This window comes from Lytechinus pictus, chromosome 9 (assembly GCF_037042905.1).
Source record: "Lytechinus pictus isolate F3 Inbred chromosome 9, Lp3.0, whole genome shotgun sequence".
In the NCBI taxonomy this organism is placed as follows: Eukaryota; Metazoa; Echinodermata; class Echinoidea; order Temnopleuroida; family Toxopneustidae; genus Lytechinus; species Lytechinus pictus.
In genome coordinates this window covers 17594581-17605830 of record NC_087253.1, presented here as the reverse complement: position 1 = coordinate 17605830, position 11250 = coordinate 17594581, and positions in this window count along the sequence as shown.

The window sequence follows — 11250 nt, the reverse complement described above, 5'->3', positions numbered from 1 at the left end:
AAGCATGTTTGTTCGACTACAGGCACCATGCCAAGCCTCACACACTGTGTTTGTATGGAACATTTCCTCGCAGTAATTAGTGAAGTAATTACTAAAGGCTCAGAGCCGCCATTTTGTTTAAATGTGTCCCGTGCGATAGTAATTAAAATGGCGCCGCGCGGCATTTATGCCTACGCGATCTTTTGAGAAGGTCATATTTATAATATATTCATACACATGCTGCAATGACAGCAACTAGTTGATTCTCACCGCCGCGAATGCATATTAATTTGACGTAATCAGGTATGGGAGCAGGGGCAGTCGTGGTGCTACTAGAGGGACAGGGGCGATCGCCCTTGTGATTTTTCAAGTAGTGAACTGAAGAAGAAAAAAGAAGAAGGAGAAAATGGAAGAAGATAGAAATGCATAGTTCATGCAACTCAACCATACCATATTATTATATTGAAAGAACAAAAAATACATCACCTTTATGGCCTCCCCGACCCCCCCCCCCCCCCCTCACACACACACACCAACCAGGCTCCGCTTGAGAACATACACTCTAAAAAAAAAGAAATGTTAACTAAACATTTAAAAGATTGGAGGAGTGACAACATTTTCTAAATGTTGCATTTACCACTTAAATGGTTCTACCCAACACTTAAAATGTTGGATTCAGCTTTATACAAGGTTGGATGTAACATTTGGAAAAGGTTGTCACTCCTCCAACCTTTCAAATGTTGGTTTAAAATTCGATTTTTTTTTTTAGAGTGTATGTGTCTGCATGGGACCTAAAAGTAATAATACTTTTTTGTAATAATGATTTTTTTTCCTTGGCAATGTTTGGAGGATCAAATTTGCCATTTGATACATATCCGTAATGGTAATATTACTTAGGTTATATACAAAATGCAGAATTTTTAATAGGCCGTCGGTCGAGTCCATTATTATGAGGTGCAGTGGGATATTTGAAGGGAACCGCGGAAGAGATTAGCATGATGAATATATTTACGAATGATGGAATTTATGTGTGTGTGTGTGTGTGTGTGTTGATGTAATGAGTGTGTGTTTGTGGATGAGAACTGTGTATATGTGTGTCGCGGTCTCTTAGTGATGATATAAACATGGAGATGTAATATCTATATCATCACATACTTGCAAGATTAAGGTATTATATATACATTTGTTACGACACTGACGTTCTCTTGAAAACAACCGTTAGGTTTGCATGAAATTCGAATTTGACAGTAAAAAGGTATCTATGTTTTAACTAATTGCACGGCATAACTCTTTGACTATCATAGTCATAATTCAAATGAAAATTATTTTGCTTTCCTGATCTCGTACTCAAAATGGGAGAAAAATTAAATTGTGAGATTGTACTCGAAATCGATAAAAAGAATCCATGGTCCTACGGTAGTTTACCAACCTCTGTTTAAATAGTTAAAATGTAATTTGAATATGACAATAGACTTTTGGTCACATTACCCTTTTTTCCATTCGTCGCTAGCAGGGGCCGCGGAACGGTTTTCAAAGCGGGGGGGGGGGGGCTGAGCCAAAAGTGGGGGGGCTGACCATGCAAAAAATCACAATCGTATGGTCATTTTTACGTTTTTGTACATGGTTTTGGAAAAAAGTGGGGGGGGCTAAAGCCACCCCAGCCCCACCCCCCCCCCCCCGCTTCCGCGGCCCCTGGCTAGTACGATCTGTCGTAGAAACCGAACCGATTTATTCGAAAGTCCGAAACACGAAACACCGGGCGGCTATGGTATAGCTGTTAACTGACAGCCGTAGAACCATATGTCGTTCAATACCTAAGCCTCACAAAACCAACGGATTACCATGGTAACATACAATCCAGTAAGGAACGGGTTAACCTAGACCGTGTGAATCCGACTATTATTTTAAACAATATGAGGAAGACTAACTTCGCATATTGAATGGAAATTTACATATTTGTGTAATGCCGGGTTTCCCCCGTGCAACAATGGTAGCCCTGTTCACACCAATAATCGAGGTCGTGAACGGGAATGATCGACTATAGGATGCCTATACACTTTAAACTAAATTAGCTGTGTTCACGCTGTATTGTGACTCCTTATTATTAAGGACACAGTTACATCAACGAGTATCTATTGGAGCCACACAGCGACGAATATTGATTGATTTTCATCGGATCCGCCATAGTCTCAAAATTGATGAAACTATCTCGGGCAATGGAAGCTAGCGAAACAAAAAGCAAATGGTATTATACACAGAGCAGGTTCTAGTGTGTTCAGGAACCCCAAATAATTCGTTTCAATTGGTTCTAGTTTTAGCATAGGCCTACCTTGATTCAAAACTTATAAATACAGGTCTTTATGCGCAGACTGAAACTGTATATAATAATAGACCTTAAGACGTGTAGTTGAAACTAAAAATGTCGTTCATTTTGGTGCAAATGGTGCCAGCTGTAATCAAACTGAACAAATAAAGTAATGCGCGATAGAGCGCACGCTCTTTTGTTCCGGCGCCAGCTCAAAATAGATGTGTGTCGACATTATTCACACAGGTTGTGCATTGGTTCTATTAGAGTCACATAATGACGTAAACATTGACCCTGACAAAATAGTAGTTTACTGTAAAAAATAGCAGAAAAATAAATTTAAAAAGTATTGGTGAAGGTTTGAGGGAAATCCATTGAAGATCTAAAAAGTTATTCGAAGTTTGATTTTTTTTGTGACGTCATATGCGAGCAGTTCCTGAAGAAAAAAAATACCAAAAAAAGTTATAATAACTTTCTTAATCATAAAATTAACTTTCTCAAACCTTCACCAATATTTTGAATTACTGTTTTACTTTTGCCTTTACAACAAATTTTTCTACAGGGTTAACTTCCCCTTTAAGTGGTGATTTTGAGGTGTATGAAACTTGACAGTTTGTCTCGTTGGATAAGAATTATGCATCTCTATGGAATCAGAAAATATTAGAATGGCTTTTTAATGTAATTGCTAACAAAGCCGTTAATGAAATCAATTGATACGACTAATTATGCTGAACTAATAGAATTTGTATCTTTACTAGATGTCCATTCAGAGTTGTTTGACTTAATGATTGGGTTCCACAAGGTTCCCTTCTTGGTCCTCTCGTATTTATTGTTCATGCATGTACTCGAAGATTTTCAGTATCCGCTAGACTTATTATATTGTTTGCAGATGATACCAACGAAATTTCATTTGGGGATCCTCAAATACCGTTAGAGAAAGTCATTTGAGAAAATGAGATGACTTCTTAATTCATCTTAATGAACTATCTCTTAATCTGTCAAATGCAAATAACTACGTAATTGATACTTTGCCATGAAATGTTTATTTCAATAAGGATTTGATAAAAGTATAATCAAGTAAATTTCTTGGGCTATATTGGATGATAATTTTGATGGAAAATGTTGTTTGTGTATGGTAAAATCTGTAAAAGCATTTAAAATGGTAATGATAAAGAATTCTATGTAATGCTTGTTTTTATGCAGACAGATTATTTTTGTAAAGAGGAATTGTTGAAAGTAATAAATATTTATACTATAAGGAGATAATGGTTTTTATGATTGATATGCAGGTGCTTTACCAGTAACTCTGGCAAATTTATTCAACATTAACGACCAGGTTCATAATACAATAACAAAAACTCATGGGCCACAACCCAACCGTATCCATAAACCTTGTGTCTTTTCTGTTTGCATAGATCTGTTCGCAAAGTTATGATCAAATTGAAATGGTGAATTCTAAAATAAAAGCATTTGCAATTTGTTAAAGATCTGAATTTCAAATGTTTCTCCGAAAAACTTTTTTACGTTGTACATTGGTCTATAAATTTCTGAGAAATGTTGTGTTTCTTTTGTAACGAGAGTATTATTCTTATGAATGCTCATTTGGTAATAGACCAGTTTGGAGTTACCTCATGGGCAATTTCGGTAAAATAACCTTTCATTCATTTCATTATGATAGACAGATTCCAAAGCAATATATTATGTTAGCCTGGCTTATATAGCAAGATGCAGAAATTTATTAGACCAGGTGACTAGAATAGCACACAATTGAATGCTCTGTGAAGGTGTTTGTTGCATTTCATTGGCATGTTGTTATAATAATGTACTGGGACAACTGTGAAATACCCGTTGCTAGGGGATGTATTTTTTTTGTTTTTTGTGGATCTCATGAAAAACACAATTAAAAAAATATATATGCATAATCAAGTCTTCACAGACGGTGCTTATCTCATGGATTATTAAACCATCTTTTTTTTTGTACAAATGGCCTTCTTCTGATCATGCGCAGATTGGAACTCACTCATCCATCACCTGTCGTCAAAAATACTGCTTTCTAAATGACTTGAATGGGTAGAGGATCCATATGTATTTGACTGTCGTATTTCCTTCTCTTTGTTAAATGAAGCTGACATATATTTTTAATAATTACCTTCACAAAGGCAAAAGTAATTTTTTCATATCTCCTTTAGATAACGGAAGAATGTTCTCGACAGTGGCGTAACTATGGGGGCACGTGCCCCCCCCCCCCTTCCCTCCCAATCGGCTGGCAAAAAAAACGGGGGAAAATAATAAAAAGAGGGAGAAAGAAAGGTTAAGTAGTAGGGTAAGAAGAAATTATTAGATATTGTATTATGTAATGTTATATTGCATATATAATACATAAGAAACAATTTTCATAACTTTATGAAAATAATTTGCTTAGGGCCTATGTGTTCATCATCCCTGGTCTTCGCATTGTCTGTGTAATGAGATAGATAATCATGTTCAACATACGCAACATATTTTCATCGCACTTCGAGCTATTATCGTTTTATGTAGTGACATAATGCTTCTTTTTTATTTTAAGATCTGAATATAAAACAACATACGCCACATATTTTCCTCGTACTTCGAGCTTTTATTGTTTTATGTATAGTGACATATGCGTCTTTTTCATGACTACTTAAAGTGATTTTAATGTCTGAATATAAAACATTTCCAGTCCGTGCTTACGTTTGCACTAGTGGATTGGTGAGATTGTCTGTTCTTCATGAATTCCTAAAAACTGTCCTTAAAATGTCCCCTTTTCTGAACAGGAGCATCAAAATTATGGAAAAATACTCCGCGGAAAAATACTTTTCAGCTGCCCCGATATGCGTAAAGGATATATATTTCACTACCATGAACAAAAGATGTTTGAAGCATTTTAGATATCTGTTTTAAGATGGCAGAAAACTTGTCAAAAATACTAATAAATGGCATTCTGAGATCGAAGTACGTATGATGACTTATTTAGCATCCATTTTAAAAAGTCCATGTTAAAGTATGCCATTGACCTTGTAATAACAAAGGTTCCTGGGTGAATGATTATCAGACAAATAATGCAATTAATGATGAGATAGAGAACTACGGAGTAAAAGATGAAAGAAAGGGAGAGAGAAACACAAATATGTTTAAGGAGTGACGTGCTTGTACCTCTCCGTTTCATTGCTTTGCTTTTCAATATATAAAAATATCAATATATCGATGTAGATTTTTGACAGCGATAAGAAAATTCAGTACACCCCTAGTAACCACAAATACATACACCGTTAATGCAAACCGTGGAAGTCGTCTGTTGTTACCCCCACCTCAATATTTCTATCAAACATCTCGTTCAAAACATCTCGTCAATACCGGGTAAGTAGAGGCGAATAAATAAATTAATCAATGAACACGACAATAGAGAGAATGAATTTTAATTTCGTTGTGACAACACAAAGCGTTGCAAATAACCTGCACTATTATAACCAATTGGATATTGATAGTGGGGTTAAATTTCGAATACCTCGGTCACATTTGTTCTACGGCGGCCGTACGGCGAGTCGAAAAGAGCCGTTTTAACATTTGTTGTACCAGCTAAATATAGGTGGTTTGAATAAAAATGAAAAAAAAAACCCGGCTGTTTTCGACTCGCCGTACGGCGAGTCGAAAACAGCCGTAGAGCAAATGTGACCGAAGTATAACGTCCAATATAAATTATCTTTGATTTTTTTGTCCTTTCGTTTTTTACTCTTTACCTACCACAACACATGCCCACGTCCACCCACAAAACCTTTACTAATCCATACACTAACGCCAAAACTGCATTTTAACAAAATCCACACATAGCTACCGAGAATACGTATAGCATTTCCATTTATTTGAATATAGGATAAAGGCACCGTTGGTTAAATGCCTTGCTCACCGGCTTAAGTGCCGTTACCAGGGATTGAACCTCGGAATTTCGAGAGTCTAGGCAGGCGCCGTAGACCACTTGGCCGCGGCTCCTCCACCATTTTACCCATCCCATACAAAAAAAAACACACTCCCTTCACCCATACTAAAAGACATGTTATTCACCCTATATCACACATGGAGCATAAATTCAACACACCCAATTAGATACACATTTATGAAGACAGAGCCAACATACGCCCTTCCCAACGCACAGTCGCACACGCCCGTTATCTCTCTCTTTCCCCGCACACACACACTCACACGTATCAAACACTCACACACGAACCACGCACACACTCTTTCAACTCACTCCGCAATTCAATATAATTGATAAAACCAGCGGAGAGAATGTATACATGTACTATCATCAAATCATATGAACTGCCAAAAATGTATATTTTCCTCAGCGTGACGCGATAAAGTAGCACATCTCAACTTCCAGTAGGGCACTACCCGACAAAAAAACTCACGTTCCTATCAATTTTACACCACCAGCCAATTATGGTGAGTACATTAAAAAAAGACATAATAGTGCAAAGTCATTGAACACTCATCATATTCATGTTCTTCTCAGTGGAGTACTTTCATTGCTACACCAACGGCTATCAAGCATAAAGATATGAATGAAGAGTCAAAAATGAAAAGTATGTATATAGCGTGTGTTGGGCGACGCCCATACTTATGTACATAGACGTTTCTTCATGATTATTATTGATGTAATGTACAGATTAACTTGGATGTCTATATCTGGTGACATATAGGCCTATGGTGTTTTAAAAATATGTTGGAAATGAAATATCGTGTTTTTAAAAAGTCGGATATGGTGTCAATTGTTTTTTTTTTCATGGATAAACTCTCATTTGCACCACCATGATAAAGCAAATATGTAGAGTTCACTAGGTAATTATAATAATTGAGTAATTCAAAATCTAAGTATTAAATAATTATTTATAAAATAGTAATAAGAGCGCTTTCTGTAGAGCTACTGCTCTATAGCAGTAGGCTCTATAGAAACGTTATTATTGATATTATTAATAATGTGAATATTACATTTTCTTACGACAAAATAAAAATAAGATTTAATTAATAGCATTGCTTTGAGGGGAGAAGGGACTCTAGATGCAGATTTTACAACCCGGCAGAAAAGCACTTTCTAAAAAAGATAGCCTACTGGTCATACTAACCGATGTGTTTGTGAATACGTGTCGTGGCAAAAAAAAAATGAAAAAAAAATATTGGCTGCAATTTACAGAAAACTTAGGTTGATTTTGACTATCATTTTTGGTCTGACTTATAAGTCACAAATAGATCTCGGTTAAATTGACCAGGACCTTATTTAAGCTTGTACAATTATCAAGCAGATATTATTTCAAACATTGGAAATTTTTTTTATTGCATTCCATATCTTAAGAAGAGTAACTGTGTATACTGGGTGATTTTTCTGATTTCTAATTTTGATTATGTTTTTACTAAATTCTCATGATTTATTTTTCTTATTAAATAGAATAAAAACCAAATACATGTACATAAAGGCCTTTGAAATTGACATTTTGGAGAAAACCAAGACCAATACAATGTATACTATCTGCCGACGAATGCGTGCGTCTCTATGCAACACATACATTAGTCCAGTAACGCGTAAACCATTATTAATAGTACAGCAGGAAAAATTAGAATCGGTCGCCCAAGGTCAAAAATGCGCCGCACATTGAAAGGCAGCTCATATATGAGTCGGCTCAGGCGGGGATGCATTATTTCAAGGGGCGACCCCCCCCCCCCGTGTGGTTTTTCAAGTGATGAAAAGGGGGAGGGGTGAGGCTGGGGGAAATGATTTGATGGTACAACTATACAGTGCCCAGGGGAGCGTTTCATGAAAGGACTTGTCAGACGTTTTATCCGACAACTCCCATTTTATCCGACAGTTACCATAGTAACAGTGCTTCTCAGCCAACCAAAATCCAGAAAAGTTGTCAGATCTGACAACTTGTCGGACAAAAATGTTGATGAAACGCCCCCCTGATCCCAACCCATTTTCAGATTTTTTATTTTTCAAGTGTCAAATCATACTTCGGCTTTTCATTTTGCAGTCTGACCTCCCCCTCCGAACTCATATACCTAGTACCTACTTTTACCTATTAGCTTTCCCTCATTATCAGTAGGCTTAATGCAAATGGTATAAAGCGCCTTTTGAGTGTATCACTCTTTGATAAGGAACAAACACTCTAAAAAAAAAAACAATATTGGGTAAAATGGGAACATGCATGTTTGTTGGGTAAAAGGAAACCAAATATTTGTAAATTTTACGCAATATTGCTTTGAAATTTAACCTTTAAACATGTATTTTGCACAATATTGGGGGGAAAAATACCCAGCAAATATGCATGTTCCCTTTCTACTGAATATTGGGCAAATTTTTACTCCCTGTTTTTAGAGTAAACCAAGGTATCTAATAAACTAACAAATTAATTGTTTTAAAGATAAATGACATGAATTGCAGTAAACATCGATTTCATAAGAAGTCTTTAAAACCAATATTAATTGTCTTAGCGTGGATCAACCTGGTACAGTCAGATAAATTGAACTTTGTGAAACCATGAAATCTAACCTGAAAACGTTCACAATGTAGAACGGCAACATACTTATATAAGCACACGTGGGACAGTGTTATCATTGCTTGGAGAAAAAAAAACTCCGACATCTGGCTCAAATTCCATGGTTATTCTACTAATTTCCCAGCAAGCAATTAAATCATATCTTCCAGAATCTGTTGATATATTTTTATATTATTTATGCAGAAACTAGCTTGGGTGGTCATTTGATTGCATTCTGTTGAACTCGGTTTTAAATCCTCACCGCAACCAATTAGCATTTTGGTGATCCTACACGGCTTTCTCATGACATATATGGTATAGTATTTTTTTAACCATAATGTATCTTGTGTGTGGGGGTGTGTGTGTGTAATTCTTAATGATCGTTTTTATACTTTACTATCTGAGAGTCTTGTTTTGTTGCTGATGTACATTACAAACATTTTGCTGTTGGCTTGTATTTTCGAAAAAAAAAAATCAATTTTCCAACTTTTTCCCATTTTTCTCTGCCGGTGTGGGACAACAATGATTAATTCTCTCTACTCTATTGGACAAGAGAACAAAAAAAGACAGAGAAAGACATGCAGGTTTCAATTACAGATATTCAAATTTATATTTCCATAATCATGACAATAACTGACATTGAATAATTAATAATCACTGTACGTCACGGTCTGCAGTTACCATTAGTAATTTGTATAAATAGATAAATTCCTATAATATCATTGCGATGTAACAAACAAAATTGACTTAGCTATGGTGCAAACACTCAAACCATGGCCCCTCGTAGATGTGAGGTAAGTGCAAAACAAAATAATCATTTTTTTCTCTATGTTCTTACGAATAACAGATTTTATATTTGGATAATTATGTACAGAGACATACATCGAATGAATAAACGAATTTATAAATCATTCAACTCTTGATCATTTATCATATTCGCAAAAAAACTACAAGTTATAAAAATGCCCCTCTAGATTTTCCTCTATATAATTTCATTATTACATTCATTTATTATCACAATAATTCTTTTAATTTGGCAGAAAGCACAAGATATAAAGATGATGAAATGAATCTAATTACACCGTAAATACTTCCAAATATGTACAACGCATTGTCTGACAGGATGTAAAATACATTGTAATATAATTTTATCGTATTTTCCACTTTTAATTAAAAGAAAATATCAAAGGAATTTGAATCCTTTTTTTCATGCCATTCCTTTTGGACAACGAATACCTATTGAATATGTCACCCTCAAATTTTCCATCTAAAGTGTAATATTCAATCAAAATAGGCATATCAAATTTTTTCTTTTACATAACTGCTAACAATACAAAAGTTTGGGTCGATCATGTACTACGCATATCAAATGTTCATGAAAAAGATAATGGAAATAACCGAAAATCTTTGCAGAATTCTTTCAATATTACTACTGCCACTACGGCAATTGAATACCATTGTCACAGTTCTCTGTGTCACTGGTTTTTCTGTATAGACTTATCATGGTCCATTTATTTGTTGCAATCCACACTAGTGCATTTTATAGAGAGCTTTATTATCATCAGTTTTTGTAGGTCAATGTTAATGCAAATGAAAAAAACTAGTGTTTTTCACGGCATGAATTCTGGTCACATTCTTCAATAAAGTTTACCCAGTGCTGGGTAAAACGGAAACATGAATGTATGCTGGGTAAAATGATACCAAATACTATGTAATTTTACGTAACTTTGCGCTGAAACCAACACCCAAAACCATGCATTTTGCCTAAAATGGTGTACAATCATTCTCAAGTATAATGTTCACCTTTTTAAACCAATAATGGGTATATTTTTGCAGTGTTGGTAACTGTTGAATAGTACCGAAAGTAATCCGTGCACAGGTGCAATGAGCTGACCTTCTATTGGAAACAATCAATACAAAAATTCTGTTGATTCATGAAATCCTGGATTTTGAAACACTTTTCATGAGATTCCAAAACCCCTCAAAAATATCAAGACCTGAAGAAATAAATAACTAAAACTGTTGGAATGAAATGATCAAATTATCTTTTAGAAAGGATGGAAATTTTTTTCACAAGACTATGAAATAACTTGAAGTTAACCAACATTGTCATGGAAATGATCTTAATATATTAATGCTAATAATAATAATGAATGATTTAAAAATGAAGATATGTTTTTCAGCACTTTACAGGTATATAATTACCCCTGTAATCTGATTGTTACTTGGCTACACACAACTGCACAATATAGTCACTTTGTCTCGTCCTTTTGGAGCATTCGCCCAATAGCTTCCAAGTTCGTATTCGCATACTATTTGTATTTCGCGTCCCACTCGGAACTAATTCGTCCCTTGGATGGAGAGGAGTGTGGATCCATATTGGTGGCCATTTTGGCCAAAATTATTGGAATTTGAACT